Source organism: Heteronotia binoei, chromosome 13, assembly GCF_032191835.1.
Source record: "Heteronotia binoei isolate CCM8104 ecotype False Entrance Well chromosome 13, APGP_CSIRO_Hbin_v1, whole genome shotgun sequence".
NCBI lineage: Eukaryota > Metazoa > Chordata > Lepidosauria > Squamata > Gekkonidae > Heteronotia > Heteronotia binoei.
The window spans coordinates 9,704,982-9,726,672 of NC_083235.1; positions in this window are offsets into that span (position 1 = coordinate 9,704,982).

The window sequence follows — 21,691 nt, forward strand, 5'->3', positions numbered from 1 at the left end:
CACAAGAGTGTTGGACTGGGTGGGCCATTGGTCTAATCCAACATGGCTTCTCTTACATTCTTCTGTCTGGGGCAATGATGCTCTATATTCTTGGTTCTTGAGGGGGGCACAGTGGGAGGGCTTCGAGTGTCCTGGCCCCACTGATGGACCTCCTGATGGAGCCTGGGTTTTTTGTCCACTGTGTGATGAAGAGTGTTGGGCTGGATGGGCCATTGGCCTGATCCAACATGGCTTCTCTTAAGGTCACCCTTGCAAGCCCCCACAAAGGTTGCCAACCTCCCGGTGGAAATGAGCAAAAATACCAAACCGTGGAATGATAACGAATAAACTAGAACAGGGGTGGCCAATGGTAGCTCTCCAGATGGTTTTTTTTTGCCTACAGCTTCCATCAGCCCCAGCCAGCAGGGCCAATGGCTGGGGCTCATGGGGGTTGTAGGCAAAAAACATCTGGAGAGCTACCGTTGGCCACCCCTGAACTAGAACAAGGGACAAACATTCATAGAGTGTAACTCATAATTTCTAATTTTTCAAGGTGCGTACGTCAAGCCCGAGTATTTTGATATAAGATGGCTGAACGAATGTCAGACCAATGCTCTGGACCCTCTCCATTATTTACAACCTAGCAACCACGTCCACCTTGCCATCTGGCAAAGAATGTTTATGTTACTGGGAAAGGCATGCTGTGTGTGAAGAGTGCACTCCCTAAATTTTACAGCCTCCTTATCAGTTCCTGATGTAGTGTGAGAATACTTTTGTAGTGTAAAAGAAAGTTACTGCTGTAACCTTTGAACCTTAGATCTGAATGAAGCACCTTTTTGTAACGGTTTACGATACCCCATATAGAACCATGTAACCTCTGGTATCTCAGGATTTCCAAGGACTAAAATAATAATAATAATAATAATAATAATAATAATAATAATAATAATAATAATAATAATAATAATAATAATATTTAATTTGTATCCCGCCCTCCCCGCCGAAGCAGGGGCACTTTTGAATTCCTAAATAAGCCGGTCTATTTTAAACAAAACAAAGGATTATTGGGAATCTTGGGGCTTGACAGCGTAATGAATTTAACGTGCTAAACAGTCATGCAAAACTCTGATACGTGTTTTCAAAACTACAAAAGTCCGTCACGAATGACTTCCGCAGTAATTTCCTATTTGTTCTGGTGTAAAACGCCATTACAGGGCTTTTGGGGTAGGAGGAATCCCTTTGCATATTAAGCCATGCCTCCCTGATGTAGCCAGTCCTCCAAGAGAAGAAGAGCTGCTCACAATCTCCTTGACCTTCCTCCCCCACAACAGACACCCTGTGAGGTTGGTGGGGCTGGAGAGGGCTCTCACAGCAGCTGCCCTTTAAAGGACAACCTCTGCCAGAGCTCTGGCTGACCCAAGCTCATTCCAGCAGCTGCAAGCAAAGGAGTAGGGAATCAAACCCGGTTCTCCCAGATAAGAATCCATGCGCTTAACCGCTACAACAAACTGGCTCTAAGAGCTTACAGGGCTCTTTGTGCAGGGCCTTCTGTAAGCTCCAGGAGGACTGGCTACATCAGGGTGTGTGGCCTAATATGCAAAGGAGTTCCTGCTACAAAAAAAGTCCTGGCTTCTGTCCATTAAGGACTTCCTCGAGGTGACCACAACGCAGGGGAACGTGAATAATGGAAAGAAATGTGGCTCTTTCTGCTGTCAAGAGTGTACTTCAAAATGTTGGTAGCAGGATAGCCAGGGGGGTTGTGTAGAAGCTTGTGTGAGTTCTCGTCTTCTCTTCCAAGGCTTGTTGTCACCCCAAGGCAAAAGGAGGCGGCTGTACCAGGGTGGGTTACCACGAAGGTCGGCAGTGCCGGAAGTCTGATGGAAGAGGAATCAGGGCTTTTTTTGTAGCAGGAACTCCTTTGCCTATTAGGCCACACCTCCCTGATGTAGCCAATCCTCCAAGAGCTTGCAGGGCTCTTCGTACAGGGCCTGCTGGAAGCTCCAGGAGGATTGGCTACATCAGGAAGGTGTGTGGCCTAATATGCAAAGGAGTTCCTGCTACAAAAAAAAAAAAAAAGCCCTGGAAAGAGGTTACCTTTAAGTTCTTCCATGCCAGTTTCGTAGAAACAAGCAGGAGTTGCGTTGGTTTGTTTCTTCAGATTTTGTGTAGCAGAATTCCTCAGTGGTTAATTAGTTAATTAGTAGGAGGTGTGGTTTGAAGCTACCTACTCAGGCTGAGATAGCTTGACGGGTCTTGTGGAAGCGATTCAGGCAACTTTTCCTTCCCAAAAGAAACATCCCCCCCCCCAAAAAAATCCCAAGATTCACACACATCACAGGCCAATATGGTGGCGGAAAATGTCACCCGCTGGCAGCCGAGTTATGGCAACACCATAGGGTTTCCAAGGTGAGAGATGTTCAGAAGTGGTTGGCCATCGCCTGCCTCTGAGCGGCAACCCTGGACTTCCCTGGTGGTCTCCCGTCCAAGGGCTTGCCAGGGCTGACCCTGCTTTAGCTCCAAAGATCTGAAGACCACATTTTAAAAAGGATCTGAAGACCGCATTTTGAGCACCACATTTTAAGAAGGCTATAGACAAGCTGGAAGGGGTCCAGAGGAGGGCAACGAAGGTGGTGAGGGGTCTGGAGACCAAGTCCTATGAAGAAAGGTTGAAGGAGCTGGGGATGTTTAGCCTGGAGAGGAAGTGGCTGAGGGGTGAGAGGATCACCACCTTCAAGGACTTGAAGGGCTGTCCTAGAGAGGATGGGGTGGGATTGTTTTCTGTGGTCACAGAAGGTAGGACCAGAACCAATGGGTTGAAATTAAATCAAAAGAGTTTCCGGCTCAACATGAGGAAGAACTTCCTGACCGTTAGAGTGGTTCCTCAGTGGAACAGGCTTCCTCGGGAGGTGGTGGGCTCTCCTTCCTTGGAGGTTTTTAAAGAGAGGCTAGATGGCCATCTGACAGCAATGAGGATCCTGTGAATTTAAGGGGAGGTGTTTGTGAGTTTAGACCGGTTCTTCAGTGGAACAGGCTTCCTCCTTGGGAGGTGGCGGGCTCTCCTTCCTTGGAGGTTTTTGAGCAGAGGCTAGATGGCCATCTGACCGCGATGAAGAGCCTGTGAATTTAGGGGGAGGTGTTTGTGGGTTTAGAGCAGTTCCTCAGCCTTCCTCAGGAGGTGGTGAGCTCTCCTTCCTTGGAGGTTTTTCAACAGAGGCTAGATGGCCATCTGACATTAATGAAGATCCTGTGAATTTAGGGGGAGGTGTTTGTGAGTTTCCTGCATGTATAGGGGATTGGACTACATGACCCTGGAGATCCCTTCCAACTCTGTGATTCTAAGAGATCAGGCTTGCCTGGGCCATCCAAGTCAAGGCAAGAGACAAGAAGAGATGGTTTGCCATTGCCTGCCTCTGCAAAGCAACCCTGGACTTCCATGATGGTGTCCCATCTAAGGAGTAACTAGGACTTCCCTGAATATGCTTAGCTTCCAAGATCTGAAGAGATCAGGCTAGCCTAGGCCATCCAGGTCAAGGCAAGAGACACACAGAGGTGGTTTGGCACTGCCTACCTCTGCATAGCAACCCTGGCCTTCCTTGTTGGTCTCCCATTCAAGTACTAACTAGGGCTGATCCTGCATAGCATCCAAGATCTGACGAGATCAGGCTTGCCTGGGCCATCCAGGTCAAGGCAAGAGACAAACAGAGGTGGTTCGCCGTTGCCTGCCTCTGCGTAGCAACCCTGGACTTTCCTGGCAGTCTACCATCCAAGGACTAGCCAGGGCCGACTCTGTTTAGCTTCAGAGATGTGAAGAGATCAGGCTAGGCTGGGCCATCCAGGTCAAGGCAAGAGATACACAGAGGTGTTTTGCCACTGACTACCTCTGCGTAGCAGCCCTGGACTTCCCTGGCGGTCTACCATCCAAGGAGTAACTAGGGTTGATTCTGCTTAGCTTCCATGATCTGATGAGATCCAGCTAGACTGGACCACCCAGGTCAGGTCCGGACCTATATGAACTGCGGGGACAATTCCCTTTTAGTTCTGGATAAAGGTATCGAGCACCGAAAGACATCCCCAGGTATCGTCTTGAGGATTTCTTTCCCCTGACTTACCGATTGTTGCATTCAGTTTCTGACGAAGAATGTCAGTTTGGGGAAATTAGACAGCGAGAACAGAACCCGCGTTCTGAAGCTGACTCAAATTACTTTGATACTCGGCGGGGGGGGGGGGGGGGACATGAATTTCTGCCGTCATCCCCCTTAATATAACACCTCCAGTGGAATGTAGGAAAGCAATTACATTTTCTCCTGCAATTAACAACTGATCTCCAGGCAACAGAGATCGAATCCCTGGAGAAACTGAAGGGTGGACTCTGTGGCATTGTAACCTGTTGAGGTCCCTCCCCAAACCCTGCCCTCCTCCAAACCCCGCCTCCATTCCCCTCCCCTCTCTAAACCCTGCCTCCATTCCCCTCCCCAAACCTTGCCCTTCTTCAAACCCCGCTTCCATTCCCCTCCCCACACCCTGTCCTCCTCCAAACCCCGCCTCCATTCCCCTCCCCACACCCTGCCCTCCTCCAAACCCCGCCTCCATTCCCCTCCCCACACCCTGCCCTCCTCCAAACCCCGCCTCCATTCCCCTCCCCACACCCTGCCCTCCTCCAAACCCCGCCTCCATTCCCCTCCCCACACCCTGCCCTCCTCCAAACCCCGCCTCCATTCCCCTCCCCACACCCTGCCCTCCTCCAAACCCCGCCTCCATTCCCCTCCCCACACCCTGCCCTCCTCCAAACCCCGCCTCCATTCCCCTCCCCACACCCTGTCCTCCTCCAAACCCCGCCTCCATTCCCCTCCCCACACCCTGCCCTCCTCCAAACCTCGCCTCCATTCCCCTCCCCACACCCTGCCCTCCTCCAAACCCCGCCTCCATTCCCCTCCCCACACCCTGCCCTCCTCCAAACCCCGCCTCCATTCCCCTCCCCACACCCTGCCCTCCTCCAAACCCCGCCTCCATTCCCCTCCCCACACCCTGCCCTCCTCCAAACCCCGCCTCCATTCCCCTCCCCACACCCACCCTGCCCTCCTCCAAACCCCGCCTCCATTCCCCTCCCCACACCCTGCCCTCCTCCAAACCTCGCCTCCATTCCCCTCCCCACACCCTGCCCTCCTCCAAACCCCGCCTCCATTCCCCTCCCCACACCCTGCCCTCCTCCAAACCCCGCCTCCATTCCCCTCCCCACACCCTGCCCTCCTCCAAACCTCGCCTCCATTCCCCTCCCCACACCCTGCCCTCCTCCAAACCCCGCCTCCATTCCCCTCCCACACCCTGCCCTCCTCCAAACCCCGCCTCCATTCCCCTCCCCACACCCTGCCCTCCTCCAAACCCCGCCTCCATTCCCCTCCCCACACCCTGCCCTCCTCCAAACCCCGCCTCCATTCCCCTCCCCACACCCTGCCCTCCTCCAAACCTCGCCTCCATTCCCCTCCCCACACCCTGCCCTCCTCCAAACCCCGCCTCCATTCCCCTCCCCACACCCTGCCCTCCTCCAAACCCCGCCTCCATTCCCTCCCCACACCCTGCCCTCCTCCAAACCCCGCCTCCATTCCCCTCCCCACACCCTGCCCTCCTCCAAACCCCGCCTCCATTCCCCTCCCCACACCCTGTCCTCCTCCAAACCCCGCCTCCATTCCCCTCCCCACACCCTGCCCTCCTCCAAACCTCGCCTCCATTCCCCTCCCCACACCCTGCCCTCCTCCAAACCTCGCCTCCATTCCCCTCCCCACACCCTGCCCTCCTCCAAACCCCGCCTCCATTCCCCTCCCCACACCCTGCCCTCCTCCAAACCCCGCCTCCATTCCCCTCCCCACACCCTGCCCTCCTCCAAACCCCGCCTCCATTCCCCTCCCCACACCCTGCCCTCCTCCAAACCCCGCCTCCATTCCCCTCCCCACACCCTGCCCTCCTCCAAACCCCGCCTCCATTCCCCTCCCCACACCCTGCCCTCCTCCAAACCTCGCCTCCATTCCCCTCCCCACACCCTGCCCTCCTCCAAACCCCGCCTCCATTCCCCTCCCCACACCCTGCCCTCCTCCAAACCCCGCCTCCATTCCCCTCCCCACACCCTGCCCTCCTCCAAACCCCGCCTCCATTCCCCTCCCCACACCCTGCCCTCCTCCAAACCCCGCCTCCATTCCCCTCCCCTCTCTAAACCCTGCCTCCATTCCCCTCCCCAAACCTTGCCCTTCTTCAAACCCCGCTTCCATTCCCCTCCCCACACCCTGTCCTCCTCCAAACCCCGCCTCCATTCCCCTCCCCACACCCTGCCCTCCTCCAAACCCCGCCTCCATTCCCCTCCCCACACCCTGCCCTCCTCCAAACCCCGCCTCCATTCCCCTCCCCACACCCTGCCCTCCTCCAAACCCCGCCTCCATTCCCCTCCCCACACCCTGCCCTCCTCCAAACCTCGCCTCCATTCCCCTCCCCACACCCTGCCCTCCTCCAAACCCCGCCTCCATTCCCCTCCCCACACCCTGCCCTCCTCCAAACCCCGCCTCCATTCCCCTCCCCACACCCTGCCCTCCTCCAAACCCCGCCTCCATTCCCCTCCCCACACCCTGCCCTCCTCCAAACCCCGCCTCCATTCCCCTCCCCACACCCTGTCCTCCTCCAAACCCCGCCTCCATTCCCCTCCCCACACCCTGCCCTCCTCCAAACCCCGCCTCCATTCCCCTCCCCACACCCTGCCCTCCTCCAAACCTCGCCTCCATTCCCCTCCCCACACCCTGCCCTCCTCCAAACCCCGCCTCCATTCCCCTCCCCACACCCTGCCCTCCTCCAAACCCCGCCTCCATTCCCCTCCCCACACCCTGCCCTCCTCCAAACCCCGCCTCCATTCCCCTCCCCCACACCCTGCCCTCCTCCAAACCCCGCCTCCATTCCCCTCCCCACACCCTGTCCTCCTCCAAACCCCGCCTCCATTCCCCTCCCCACACCCTGCCCTCCTCCAAACCTCGCCTCCATTCCCCTCCCCACACCCTGCCCTCCTCCAAACCCCGCCTCCATTCCCCTCCCCACACCCTGCCCTCCTCCAAACCCCGCCTCCATTCCCCTCCCCACACCCTGCCCTCCTCCAAACCCCGCCTCCATTCCCCTCCCCACACCCTGTCCTCCTCCAAACCCCGCCTCCATTCCCCTCCCCACACCCTGCCCTCCTCCAAACCTCGCCTCCATTCCCCTCCCCACACCCTGCCCTCCTCCAAACCCCGCCTCCATTCCCCTCCCCACACCCTGTCCTCCTCCAAACCCCGCTTCCATTCCCCTCCCCACACCCTGTCCTCCTCCAAACCCCGCCTCCATTCCCCTCCCCACACCCTGCCCTCCTCCAAACCCCGCCTCCATTCCCCTCCCCACACCCTGCCCTCCTCCAAACCCCGCCTCCATTCCCCTCCCCACACCCTGCCCTCCTCCAAACCCCGCCTCCATTCCCCTCCCCACACCCTGTCCTCCTCCAAACCCCGCCTCCATTCCCCTCCCCACACCCTGCCCTCCTCCAAACCTCGCCTCCATTCCCCTCCCCACACCCTGCCCTCCTCCAAACCCCGCCTCCATTCCCCTCCCCACACCCTGCCCTCCTCCAAACCCCGCCTCCATTCCCCTCCCCACACCCTGCCCTCCTCCAAACCCCGCCTCCATTCCCCTCCCCACACCCTGCCCTCCTCCAAACCCCGCCTCCATTCCCCTCCCCACACCCTGCCCTCCTCCAAACCCCGCCTCCATTCCCCTCCCCACACCCTGCCCTCCTCCAAACCTCGCCTCCATTCCCCTCCCCACACCCTGCCCTCCTCCAAACCCCGCCTCCATTCCCCTCCCCACACCCTGCCCTCCTCCAAACCTCGCCTCCATTCCCCTCCCCACACCCTGCCCTCCTCCAAACCCCGCCTCCATTCCCCTCCCCACACCCTGCCCTCCTCCAAACCCCGCCTCCATTCCCCTCCCCACACCCTGCCCTCCTCCAAACCCCGCCTCCATTCCCCTCCCCACACCCTGCCCTCCTCCAAACCCCGCCTCCATTCCCCTCCCCACACCCTGCCCTCCTCCAAACCCCGCCTCCATTCCCCTCCCCACACCCTGCCCTCCTCCAAACCTCGCCTCCATTCCCCTCCCCACACCCTGCCCTCCTCCAAACCCCGCCTCCATTCCCCTCCCCACACCCTGCTGTCCTCCAAACCCCGCCTCCATTCCCCTCCCCACACCCTGCTGTCCTCCAAACCCCGCCTCCATTCCCCTCCCCACACCCCGCCTCCATTCCTCTCGCATTCCCAAACCCCACCGTCCTCAAAACCCCGCCTCCATTTGCCTTCCCTCCCCAAACCCCGCCCTCTTCCAAGCCCCGCCTCCATTCCTCTCCCCTTCTTAAACCCTGCCCTCCTCCAAACCCCACCTTCATTCGCCTTCCCTCCCCAGGCCCCGCCCTCCTCCAAACTCCACCTCCATTCACTCTCCTTTGAGAATAAATGGAGGCTTCTAAAATAACGAGTCAGGAGTAGAAATCATTCTCTGCGCAGTCCCCTGTGTGGTTGCTTAGGGTGGTGCAGTGAGGAAGGTGATGGAACTAGGCACATGGCTTGTTTCCAAGAGACCATGTGGTGTAGTAGTTTCTGAGTAGGATCTGGGGGACATAGGTTCGAATCCCCGCTCTGCCATGAACATAAGAAGAGCCAACCGATAGTCCATCTAGTCCAGCCTCCTGTCTCACACAGTGGCCAGGCAGTTCCTCTGGAGGGCCAACAACAGGGCAGGGAGGCTGAGGCCTTCCCCTGAGAAGAATGTGATCAACAGCCCTGCTGGATCAGGCCAATGGTGTATCTAGTCAAGCATCCTGTCTCAGTGGCCAACCAGTTCCTATGGAGGGCCAATAACAGCAGAGAATCCAAGGCCTTCATAAGAACATCAGAAGAGCCCTGCTGGATCAGACCAGTGGTTCATCTAGTCCAGCCTCCTGTCTCACACAGTGGCCACCCAGTTCCTCTGGAGGGACAACAACAGGACAGAGAGGCTGAGGCCTTCCCCTGAGAAGAACATCTGAAGAGCGCTGCTGGATCAGACCATGGTTCATCTAGTCCAGCATCCTGTCTCACACAGTGGCCACCCAGTTCCTCTGGAGGGCCAACAACAGAGCGTAGAGACTGAGGCCTTCCCCTGAGAAGAACATCTGAAGAGCGCTGCTGGATCAGACCACTGAGGGTCCACCTTGTTCAGAATCTTCTTTCATGCAGTGGCCAGTCACTTCCTCTGGAGGGCCAACAACAGAGCATAGAGGCTGAGGCCTTCCCCTGAATTTGCCTCCTGGCTCTGGGTTTTAAAGGTTTAGTGCCTCTGAATGTGGTGATTCCCCTCGGTCCCCATGGCTAGTGGCCACTGATAGACAGATCCTCCGTGAATCTATCCAATCCTCTTTTCAAGCTGTTCATTCCTATGGCCATCACACAGCCAGTTTGGTGTAGTGGTTAAGTGTGCGGACTCTTATCTGGGAGAACTGGGTTTGATTCCCCACTCCTCCACTTGCACCTGCTAGCATGGCCTTGGGTCAGCCATAGCCCTGGCAGAGGTTGTCCTTGAAAGGGCAGCTGCTGTGAGAGCCCTCTCCAGCCCCACCCACCTCACAGAGTGTCTGTTGTGGGGGAGGAAGGAAAAGGAGATTGTGAGCCGCTCTGAGACTCTTCGGAGTGGAGGGCGGAATATAAATCCAATATCTTCATCTACCTCACAGGGTGTCTGTTGTGGGGGAGGAAGGGAAAGGAGATTGTGAGCCGCTCTGAGACTCTTCGGAGTGGAGGGCGGAATATAAATCCAATATCTTCATCTACCTCACAGGGTGTCTGTTGTGGGGGGGGGAAGGGAAAGGAGATTGTGAGCCGCTCTGAGACTCTTCGGAGTGGAGGGCGGGATATAAATCCAATATCTTCTTCTTCTTCTACACCCTCTGGCAGCAAATCCCACATTTTAATCAGTCTCTGTGTAAAGGAGCGTTTCCTTTTGTCTGTCCTGGACATCCTGCCCCTCAGTGTAATTTCTGGAGGCTCGCTGGGGGATCTTGTGCTAATTCAGTATCCTCAGCCTAGCTTCCTCGCAGAGCACTTGTTGTGGGGATAAAATGGAGGACAGAAGGATGTTGTAAGCCACTTTGGGCCCTTGTGGGAGAAGAAAGGTAAAGGTAGTCCCCTGTGCAAGCACCAGTCGTTTCTGAATCTGGGGTGACGCTGCTTTCAAAATGTTTTCACGGCAGACTTTTTACGGGGTGGTTTGCCATTGCCTTCCCCAGTCATCTACACTTTGCCCCCAGCAAGCTGGGGACTCATTTTACTGACCTCGGAAGGATGGAAGGCTGAGTCAACCTTGAGCCGGCTACCTGAACCCAGCTTCCGCCGGGATCGAACTCAGGTCGTGAGCAGAGAGCTCAGACTGCAGTACTGCAGCTTTACCACGCTGCACCACCGGGCAGCTTTTGTGGGGGAGAAATGTGGAGTACAAACGACACAAATGAAAACAAAAACAATTTGCCTTGTCTGAGGTGTCAAAAGACCTTGAACTGGTATCGGTTCCACGCTGTGTCTGAGGGTGATCCGGTTTCGAAATTCCCCCTCAAGATAATTTCCCCGGAACCCCTGGAATCCTAGTACCCAAGGAACAAAATCGGGCAACGGTGAAGCGTTTTCAGCCGTTTCCAGGCAAAACCCGGGGTTGCAGGCATACGGCCCCGTGTCACCTTTTATTGTGTGATAGGCTGTTTACATTTAAGGAGACAGTTGGTTCCCGAGCCGTGGGGATCAGACAAGCAGGCAGGGGGTCTCATCTCCCTCGTGGTGGCGAATTTGAATTCACTTAGGGGAAGAACGCTTGTCACACCCGTTTAGCGTCTGCTAGCAGAGAGGGAAGACGTTCAACAGGGGTTCAATCTGGATTTTAATCCTTGCTGCTCCGAACGGGTGCCTCTTGCTTGTGCGGGCCAAGGCCCAGTGAGACTGTTCTGTTGGGCCGTCGGCAAAGGTCGGGAGCGCTCCTTACTGTTTGGCCTGGCCGTGCGGGAAAAGCGGGGGCACGCCCCGGGTCACTCTGGGGGCCCCAGTTGCCATCACTCCTCTGGAATCCCAATCCCGAACAATCGACGCCTTGTCAAAAGCTCTCTGCGTCTTGTTGACGGGACAGCTTTGCTGCCCCCGTATTTCCGCTGCTACGTCCTCCGTTTGACTCAGCCCTGGGGGGTCTGTCGGTCACAAAGGGGGGCTTGACGGGGGTCCCAGCAACTGTGGCACTGATGGATCGTGGGGGGGGGGTGGAGTTATGGTAGGACGAGGTGTTTTCTGGTAGGAGCAAAGCGGAGCAAGTAACCGGAAGGACTCAGGGTCTGACTCTCTTGAACTGACGGCAGCATGAATCAGGCTGTTCCAAGAAGGAGGCGTTCCCGCACTGGACCTTTTTTCCCAGAAGAACCAGCCCACTCCGAGCCTGACGCTGGCCTGCATCCCAATGACAGCGAGCCATTTCTCGCAGCAGAAGACACAACACCAAAGCCAGTTTGGTGTAATGGTTAAGTGCCTGGACTCCTATCTGGGAAAATCAGGTCTGATTCCTCACTCCTCTGCTTGCAGCTGCTGGGATGGCCTTGGGTCAGCCATTGCTCTGGCAGAGTTGTCCTTGAAAGGGCAGCTTCTGGGAGAGCTCTCTCAGCCACACTCACCTCATAGGGTGTTTGTTGTGGGGGAAGAAGATAAAGGAGACTGTAAGTCAGAGCAGATTCTGATTTAGAGAGAAGGGCAGGGTATAAATCTGCAGTCTTCTTCTCCTCCTCCGTTTGGTAGCAGGAACTCCTTTGCATATTTGGCCACACACCCCTGATGTAGCCAGTCTTCCAAGAGCTGACAATAGGCCCTGTGCGAAGAGCCCTGTACGCTCTCGGAGGATTGGCTACCTCAGGAGGGTGTGGCCTAATAGGCAAAGGAGTTCCTGCTATGAAAAAAGCCACGTGGAACATGATGCGATTCCATGCTTCAAGTTTCAGGCTGTGCCGGGGGTCAGTATGCGTGTGGCCAGCCCTGACCCAACCTGGATAAGCCGAGGCAAGCCCGATCTCATCAGATCTCGGAAGCTAAGCAGGGTCGACTCTGGCAAGTAATAATAATAATAATAATAATAATAAGTTTTAGTTATACCCCTCCCTCCCCGCCGAGGCAGGCTCAGGGCGGCTTCCAAGTAGGGGAGATACCTCCTTGGAAGACCAGTACTGAGAGGCAGGGCAGGTTTTATTCAGCTAACTGTCTGAATATCCTCCAAGTCACCCCCCCCCCTTGGTAGGGGTCAGTCACAAGAGGTCACCATGGCTTCCAGGTTCTTCTCTGGCAAGTACTTGGATGGGAGACCTCCTTGGAATACCAGAGCTCGGAGGCAGGGGCAGGCTTTGTTCACCCACCTGTCTGAATATCCTCCGAGTCCCCAATAGGGGTCAGTCACTAGAGGTCACTGTGACTTCCAGGTGCAGACACACACAAATACACACACCTAGGTGCACACACTTCAACCCCCACGCTTAAAAATACAATTCTTTTTTAAAAGGTTGGTGACTGATTCACACATTAAATTTTACACTCCAGCATGGGATTTCCACATGTACCTGTGGATCTGCCTGTTGGAGGGCTCATTAAAAAAAAATTAGATATTGCTAGTAGCCATAATGCTTTAATTATCTGTTGCCGCTGTCTTCTAGTTCCCGGCTTTAATTTTTTTAAAAAGCCTGTAGCCCTTTTCATTGTGCAGTTAGAATCATAGAATCATAGAGTTGGAAGGGACCTCTAGGGTCATCTATTCCACCCCCCTGCACAATGCAGGAAACTCACAAACACTTCCCCCTAAATTCACAGGATCCTCATTGCTGTCAGATGGCCATCTAGCCTCTGTTGAAAAATCTCCAAGGAAGGAGAGCCCACCACCTCCCGAGGAAGCCTGTTCCACTGAGGAACCGCTCTAACTGTCAGGAAGTTCTTCCTAATGTTGAGCCGGAAACTCTTCATTTAATTTCAACCCATTGGTTCTGGTCCTACCTTCCGGGGCCACAGAAAACTATTCCACACACAAAAAAAACCTGGATGCATAACTTTTTGGAAGACGAAAGCTGGGAAGTGGGAGATCAAGGGCATTTCTTCCAGGATGGTGTTTGGGTTGCTACCCTCCAGGTGCCACCTGGAGATCTCTGGCTATGACGTTTGATCTCCAGATGACTGTGATTGGTTCCCTTGGGTAAAATGGGTGCTTTGGAGGGTAGCATCTGTGACAATGTACTCTGCTGATGCCCCCCCCCCCCCCCCCCCCGTTCCCTAACCCCCTACTCTTCCAGGCTCCACATCTGAAATCTCTAGGCAGGGCTTTTTTTTGGTAGCAAAAACTGCTTTGAAAATTGGCCCACCTCCCCAGATGTAGCCAATCCTCCCAACTCCAAGAGCTTTCAGGTCTCTTATTACAGGGCCTTCTGTAAGCTCTTGGAGGATTGGCTACATCAAGGGGTGTGTGGCCTAATAGGCAAAGGAGCTGCTGCTACAAAAAAAAGTCCTTTCTCCGGGTATTTCCTCACCTAGAGCTGGTGACACCCCTACCTAGCGTGTGCCTCTGAGCTCATTTCTGGCTTATTCTCATCCTGCCAATGGATTTGACCACAGAGTCCAATTCATTGTGGACGAAGAACATCCCTTTTGCCTCTTATCACATTGTCTCTTGAAATGAACTGGGATTAATGGGGAAATTTCATTGAACAGGAAGCAGTGATTGTTATTTGTGGCTTGTATGCCAAGTTTAATATTCGTTAGGCACTAATTGCTTGCCCTTGCAGCCGGTAAAATTTGGCTCTCGAGGTGTCTTAACGCAAAAATCGATAATGGTACAATAAGCGAGGGGAAAAATTAAGGGTCGGATCCTAACTTCCACTGGCGGAAGTTTGGATCGTTGTTGCTTTCCGCTACCCTGCAGTAGTCTCTTCCAATCTATCAATGGCTATTAGCCGCAAGGTATAGATGGAACTGTCTGTCTGGGGCAGGAGTGGGGAACAGTGGCTCTCCAGATGTTTTTTGCCTACAACTCCCATCAGTCCCAGCCATTGGCCATGCTGGCTGGGGCTGATGGGAGTTGTAGGCAAAAAAACATCTGGAGAGCCACTGTTCCCCACCCCTGGCTGGGGGCATATGATGCTCTGTATTCTTGGTGCTGGGGGGGGACCATGGGAGGGCTTCTAGTGTCCCAGCCCCACTGGTGGACCTCCTGACGGCACCTGGTCTTTTGGCCACTGTGCGACAGAGTGTTGGACTAGATGGGCCATTGGCCTGATCCAGCATGGCTTCTCTTACATTCTTGTGTCTGAGGCAGTGGTGCTCTGTATTCTGGGTTCTTGGAGGGCAGCAGTGGGAGGGCCTCTGGTGTCCTGGCCCCACTGATGGACCTCCTGATGGCACCTGGGTTTTTGGGGGGCACTGTGTGACAGAGTGTTGGACTGGATGGGCCACTGGCCTGATCCAGCATGGCTTCCCTTCTGTTCTTATGTTCAGTCCTTGGAAATCACATTCCTCTGGTGGCATGGTTACTGTGGATCAGGGCTTTTTTTTGTAGCAAGAACTCCTTTGCATATTAGGCCACACCCACCCTGATGTAGCCAGTCCCCCTGGAGCTTACAGGAGGCCCTGTGATTAGAGCCCTGTAAAGCTCTTGGAGGATTGGCTATCTCAGGGTGGGTGTGGCCTAACTGGCAAAGGAGTTCCCGCTACAAAATGAGCCCTGCTATGGATATAGCCTAACGTTGCTGATTCTGGGTTGGGAAATTCTTGGATATTTCGGGGTGGAGTCCAGGGAGGGTGGAGTTTGAGGGGGAGTGACCTGAATGGGGGTATCGTGCCAAAGAATACTTCCTCCCAAGTAGCCGCTTTCTCCAGGGGAACTAATCCCCATAACCTGAATGTTGCTTGTAATTCCGCCAGAGCTCCAGCTGCCCCCTGGAGGAGTTGGCAAGCCTATTTACTGGATGAGGGCCATGCCGAAGGAAGGAGGAAAGGGGTTGCATGGCCCTGCTCTTGGCAGTGCAGTCATGCACAGAAGAGACCGGAATGGTGATTTTTGTCCACTTGGCCTCTACCGTTTCTTGACCCTTACATCTGTGAATTCACACAAACGCTAGAAGTCTTCAAAGTAAAATTGGTGCGTTGGAATGTTTAGGGATGGGAGAAAACATAGACATTGTGGGAATTTTAGAAACTTGGTGGAATGAGGAGAATCAGTGGGACACGGTGATTCCTGGATATAAGTTATACCGGAAGGATAGGGAGGGAAGGGTTGGAGGTGGGGTGGCTCTGTATGTCAGAGAGGGCATACGGTCCAGTAAGACTGAGGTCAGAGAATTAGACTCCCTTCTAGAAATGCTTTGGGTTGAAATAGAGGGCCCAAAAGGCAATTTAACTATGGGAGTTTGTTATCGCCCACCAAATCAAAAGATAGAGGACAACTATAATATGATGAAAGGCTTAAAGATGGTGGCTAGTGTAAAAACTGTGTCGTCATAGGTGATTTTAACTACCCGCAGATTGATTGGGTCAATATGTGTTCTGGTCGAGAGAAAGAGATTGAGTTTCTAGATGCTCTCAATGACTGTGCTATGGAGCAGATGGTCTCAGAACCTTCCAGGGGTGGGGCGATCCTGGATTTGGTCCTAAGTAATGCCCAAGACTTGGTGAGAGATGTAAAAGTGATCGCACCGCTTGGGAGCAGTGACCATAACGTTATTGATTTCACCATTTGTATAAATAGAGAGTTGCTCCAAAAGACCAGCACAACCATGTTTAACTTTAAAAGGGGTAAATTCTCTGAGATGAGGAGGCATGTGAAGAGGAAACTGAAAGGAAAGGTAAATACAGTCAAAACCCTTGGGGAAGCTTGGAGGCTATTTAAAACTACAATCCTAGAAGCTCTGATAAAATATATATCACAAGTTAGGAAAGGTACAAACAGGTATAAGAGAAGGCCTGCATGGTTAACAAACAAAGTAATGGAAGCTGTAAAAGGTAAGAAGGACTCCTTTAAACGGTGGAAAGCTAGTCCAAGTGAAATTAATAAAAAGGAACACAGGCAGTGGCAAATCAAATGCAAGACTGTGATCAGGCAGGCAAAAGGACTATGAGGAGAAGCAGGAAACCAGCCAGGGAGGCAGTGGGGCCCTTGGATAACCAAGGGGTCAAAGGATTACTGAAGGGGGATAGGGAAATGGCTGAGAAGCTAATGCATTTTTTGTCTCTGTCTTCACTGTGGAAGATGAGAAGTGTTTGCCTGCTCCAGAACCACTTCTATTGGAAGGGGTGTTGAAAGACCTGAGTCAGATTGAGGTGACAAGAGAGGAGATCCTACAACTGATAGATGAATTAAAAACTAGTAAGTCAACAGGTCCGGATGGCATACATCCAAGAGTTCTGAAAGAATTCAAAGTTGAACTTGTGGATCTTCTGACAAAGATATGTAATCTTTCATTGAAATCTGCCTTCGTTCCTGAGGACTGGAAGGTAGCAAATGTCACCCCCATCTTTAAAAAGGGTTCCAGAAGAGATCCGGGCAACTGCAGGCCAGTCAGTATGACTTCAATACCGGGAAAGTTGGTAGAAACCATTATCAAGGACAGAATGAGTAGGCACATTGATGAACACGAGTTATTGAGGAAGTCTCAGCATGGGTTCTGTAAGCGAAGATCTTGCCTCACTAACCTGCTATATTTCTTTGAGGGGGTGGACAAACGTGGACAAAGGAGACCCGATAGATATTGTTTATCTTGACTTCCAGAAAGCTTTTGATAAAGTTCCTCATCAAAGGCTCCTTAGAACGCTCGAGAGTCATGGAGTAAAAGGGCAGGTCCTTGTGGATCAAAAACTGGCTGAGTAATAGGAAGCAGAGAGTGAGTATAAATGGGCAGTCTTCGCAGTGGAGGACGGTGAGCAGTGGAGTGCCGCAGGGCTCAGTACTGGGTCCCATGGTCTTTAACTTGTTCATAAATGATTTGGAGTTGAGAGGAAGCAGTGAAGTGGCTATGTTTGCAGATGACACTAAATTGTTCAGGGTGGTAAGAACCAGAGAGGATTGTGAGGCACTCCAAAGGGATCTGTTGAGGCTGGGTGAGTGGGCAACAACGTGGCAGATGAGATTCGATGTGGCCAAGTGCAAAGTAATGCACATTGGGGCCAAGAATCCCAGCTAAAAATACAAGTTGATGGGGTGTGAGCTGGCAGAGACAGATCAAGAGAGAGATCTTGGGGTCATGGTAGGTAACTCACTGAAAATGTCAAGACAGTGTGCGATTGCAATAAAAAAGGCCAACGCCATGCTGGGAATTATTAGGAAGGGAATTGAAAGCAAATCAGCCAGTATCATAATGCCCCTGTATAAATCGATGGTGCAGTCTCATTTGGAATACTGTGTACAATTCTGGTCACCGCACCTCAAAAAGGATATTATAGCATTGGAAAAAGTGCAGAAAAGGGCAACTAGAATGATTAAAGGTTTGGAACATTTTCCCAATGAAGAAAGGTTAAAACGCTTGGGGCTCTTTAGCTTGGAGAAATGTCTACTGCGGGGTAACGTGATAGAGGTTTACAAGATTATGCATGGGATGGAGAAGGTAGAGAAAGAAGTACTTTTCTCCCTTTCTCACAATACAAGAACTCATGGGGATTCAATGAAATTGCTGAGCAGTTGGGTTAGAACGGATAAAAGGAGGTGCTTCTTCACCCAAAGGGTGATTAACATGTGGAATTCACTGCCACAGGAGGTGGTGGCGGCTACAAGCATAGCCAGCTTCAAGAGGGGGTTAGATAAAAATATGGAGCAGCGGTCCATCAGTGGCTATTAGCTACAGTTTGTATCTATATGTGTATGTGTGTGTGTGTGTGTGTGTGTATATATATATATATATATATATATATACATACATACACACACACACACACACAAAAATTTGGCCACTGTGTGATACAGAGTGTTGGACTGGATGGGCCATTGGCCTGATCCAACATGGCTTCTCTTATGTTCTTATGTGACACAGAGTGTTGGACTGGATGGGCCATTGGCCGGATCCAACATGGCTTCTCTTATGTTCTTATGTGACACAGAGTTTTGGACTGGAGGGGCCACTGGCCTGATCCAACATGGCTTCTCTCATGCTCTTATGTGACACAGAGTGTTGGACTGGAGGGGCCACTGGCCTGATCCAACATGGCTTCTCTTATGCTCTTATGTGACACAGAGTGTTGGACTGGATGGGCCATTGGCCTGATCCAACATGGCTTCTCTTATGTTCTTAAAGCTCTTATGTTCTTAAAGTCTATGATTCTATGTCGGGCCGGGCCATGTGTGTACCTGTTTAAGGTTAGGTAGCAGAGATAAAAATTTTATAAAGGATGCAGACAAACACAAGTAAAAGGGGTTGGACTAGATGACCCTGGAGGTCCCCTCCAACTCTGTGATTCTATAAGTGTGTGTGTATATATATATATATATATATATATATATATATATATATATATATATATATATATACGTGTGTGTGTATATATAACTACAGTGTACATATATTGTACATTTTACTGGCAGTATGCAGTCGATAAGAAATGTCAATACAGATTGTATTTCCTCCAGGGGAGCTGGTATCTCTGCCAGCTGGAGATCAGTTGGAAAAGCGGGAGATCCCCAGGCCCCACCTGGAGACTGGCAACCCCAAATACAATGTCAATTTTAGTTGCATTACAGTAGTAATATTGGAACTTCTATTATACTTTCAAGCTGCTAAAAGGACATGACCATTTTTGACATATTGTCTAACGTTTAAGGGGGCCCACGTCCTCAGGGGCCCACTCTCCGTCAGGCGATCCAACATGACACTCCGGCCAGTCCGCCACTGAGCATTACAGTATTTTAAAAGCGAAGAAGTTGGTAACGGTAAGCAGGCCCAGTTGTGTATGATAATGGCAGTGTTGGACAAGACAGAAAGCAGGGATAGCAATTAAATATAATGAGTGGTATAAAATAATGATAAAAATAGGGACCCCCACACGGTGAGGGAGGAAAACAGAATAAATAAACTTGACAAAACTCGTGGGCAGGAAAATGTGTTTTCATCCACCTCCGGAAGCTAAAAAGGTTCTGTGCTTGGCAGGTAATGATGGGACGGTTATTCCAGAGCGTGGGTGCTACGAATTAGACGGCCCTGTCCTGGAGGAGAACTGGGAGCTGGTGTTTACAGCAGGGCCGTAGCCAGGATTTCATGTTTGGTGGAGCCCACGGCAGGTTGTTTGGCAGGGGGGCCACAAACTAACCCCCCTTCTCCTGGGCAGTCACAGCAGCTCCACTCCCCCCCACCCCTTTCTCATGTGCCCCTCTCTCGGAGAGACAAAGACCTCCTGACTCTTCCCCCCCCCCCCTTTGCTCTTGCACGTTGTGTTAGGGAAGGGAAGAGGGGGAAAAAGCAAAAAGACCAGCAGTAGGGTTGCCAAGTCCAATTCAAGAAATATCTGGGGACTTTGGGGGGTGGAGCCAGGAGACTTTGGGGGTGGAGCCAGGAGACATTGGGGGTGGAGCCAGGAGCAAGGGTGTGACGAGCATAATTGAACTCCAAAGGGAGTTCTGTCCCTCACGGTTAAAGGGACCGCACACCTTTTAAAATGCCTTCCTTCCATAGGAAATAATGAAGGATAGGGGCACCTTCTTTGGGGGCTCATAGAATTGGACCCCCTGGTCCAATCGTTTTGAAACTTGGAGGGTGTTTTGAGGAGAGGCATCAGATGCTATGCTGCAGATTTGGTGCATCTACCTCAGAACGCAGCCCACCCCCCCACACTCCCCGAGCCTGAGATACCCATGGATCGATTCTCCATTCAACCCTGTGGGAATCATTCTCCATAGGGAATAATGGAGTTCCCAGCAGACATTTCCCTTCTCCCTCCTGCACTTTCTGATGACCCTGAAGTGGGGGGAGGGCCTCCCCAGGTGGCTGTTTTTACTCTCCTGTTGGACTTTGCATGTTTTCTTTTGCAAATGAGGGCCGAGGAGGCAGGTGTGGTTAACCTCTTAGTCTCCGAATCAGAAGATCCACCTTTGCTTCCCGTTCAGCACCCGCGGGATGCAGAAACAGACATGGGCATTCTCTGTCTGGTTTATGCAGCAATCCGGCAGGAAGGATAGAAAATCGGCAGCCAAGATCCTGGGGGCTGTATTCCCGATTTTTAGGAAAGGAGCAGAGCTGAATGGTGAGAGTTGTCAGTTTCTTGATGGTAATTGGGGGGTCGTTTTGTAGAAAAATAGGTGGCAGAGCTCATTAGCATGATTCATTACCATATGCCGCCCCCCCCCCAGCCAAAAGCAACCCGGTGCAAGAAAGGAGAGCCCCGGGTGAGCGAGGCCTGCTTGGGCTGGCTAGAGATCCAGCCAACCCAAGCAGGCCTTGCTCACCCGGGGCTCTCCTGGGCCACCCCTCCCGCTCCAGACAAAAGGCCAGCAAGCCACCCACAACCCAAAATCACATAGGAAGCGGAGAAAGGGTGGTGTGGGCTTCTCCAGGGGTTCATGAGGGCTGCTGGAGGTGTGACCAAACTCCCGGTGGCTGGCTGGCTGCCCGATCTCCTAATCCAGGGATTGTTATGCAGCTGCACCTGCTATTCAATGGACAAGGTAGGTGGGGAGAAGGAGGGGGAACCCTCAGAAAGGTTCAGGAGCTGTGCTCCTGTGAGCTCCTGCTGAATCTGAGGCCTGGTGGTAATATCAACAATGTCAAACTGTAAAATAATGACAAACGCATTCACACTATTAAGCTGAGTTTCAACCACTGCAAGAACATAATTTATCATTTCCTACGGTGCAATGGTATCTTGAAGTGCCACAACAGCTATTACGGTTTAAAGTTAGCAAATCAATACGCTCGCAGAATTCAAGTAAATCATTCAGAGTCCATCTCAAAAAGACTTCCTATAATTCCAAGCAATGTCAACGTCATCTCACTGCTTCGGCAGACCGGTTTAAAGTGCTAGTGCCGGTCTCGTCGTACAGAATTTTCCAACAATGTGCAAAGTTCCAATAATATTTTAAGTTTAAGTTGTTTTCCAATTAATTTTCAACAAGTAAATTTCAGAAGCTCTCAACGTGGTGGCTAAATCGAGAGATGGCTGAATAGTGGCTGACTAGAGCCTGCCTCTGCTTCCCGACTGGGTATTTCAAGGGCAGTCTCCCATCCAAGTACTGACCACGACTGACCCTGCTTAGCTTCTGAGATCTGACGAGATCGGCCTTGCCTGGGCCTGATCTAGGTCAGGTCTCCCAGATCATAGGGTTGCCAGCTTGGAGATTTTGAGAGTGGAAAAGAGGGGGACTACATCTGGGAACAAGGCCCTAGAGTCCACCCTCCAAAGGGGGCATTTCCTCCAGGGAAACTGATCTCTGCTGTCTGGAGATCAGTTGAAAACTTGAGGGATCTCCAGGTCCCACCTGGAGGTTGGCAACCCAGTTTATGAAAGCTCAGGCTCCTGGCTCCTCCCCTTTCTCCATCTTGTGTGTGTCTTTTCCCTGGGCAGAATCTTGAAGGCCTGTTTGGCTTGAAGGCCTGTCACTTTGCTTTGCTGGCAGTTGCCATGGAGACCCCAGCGTAGGACTGGAGGACAAA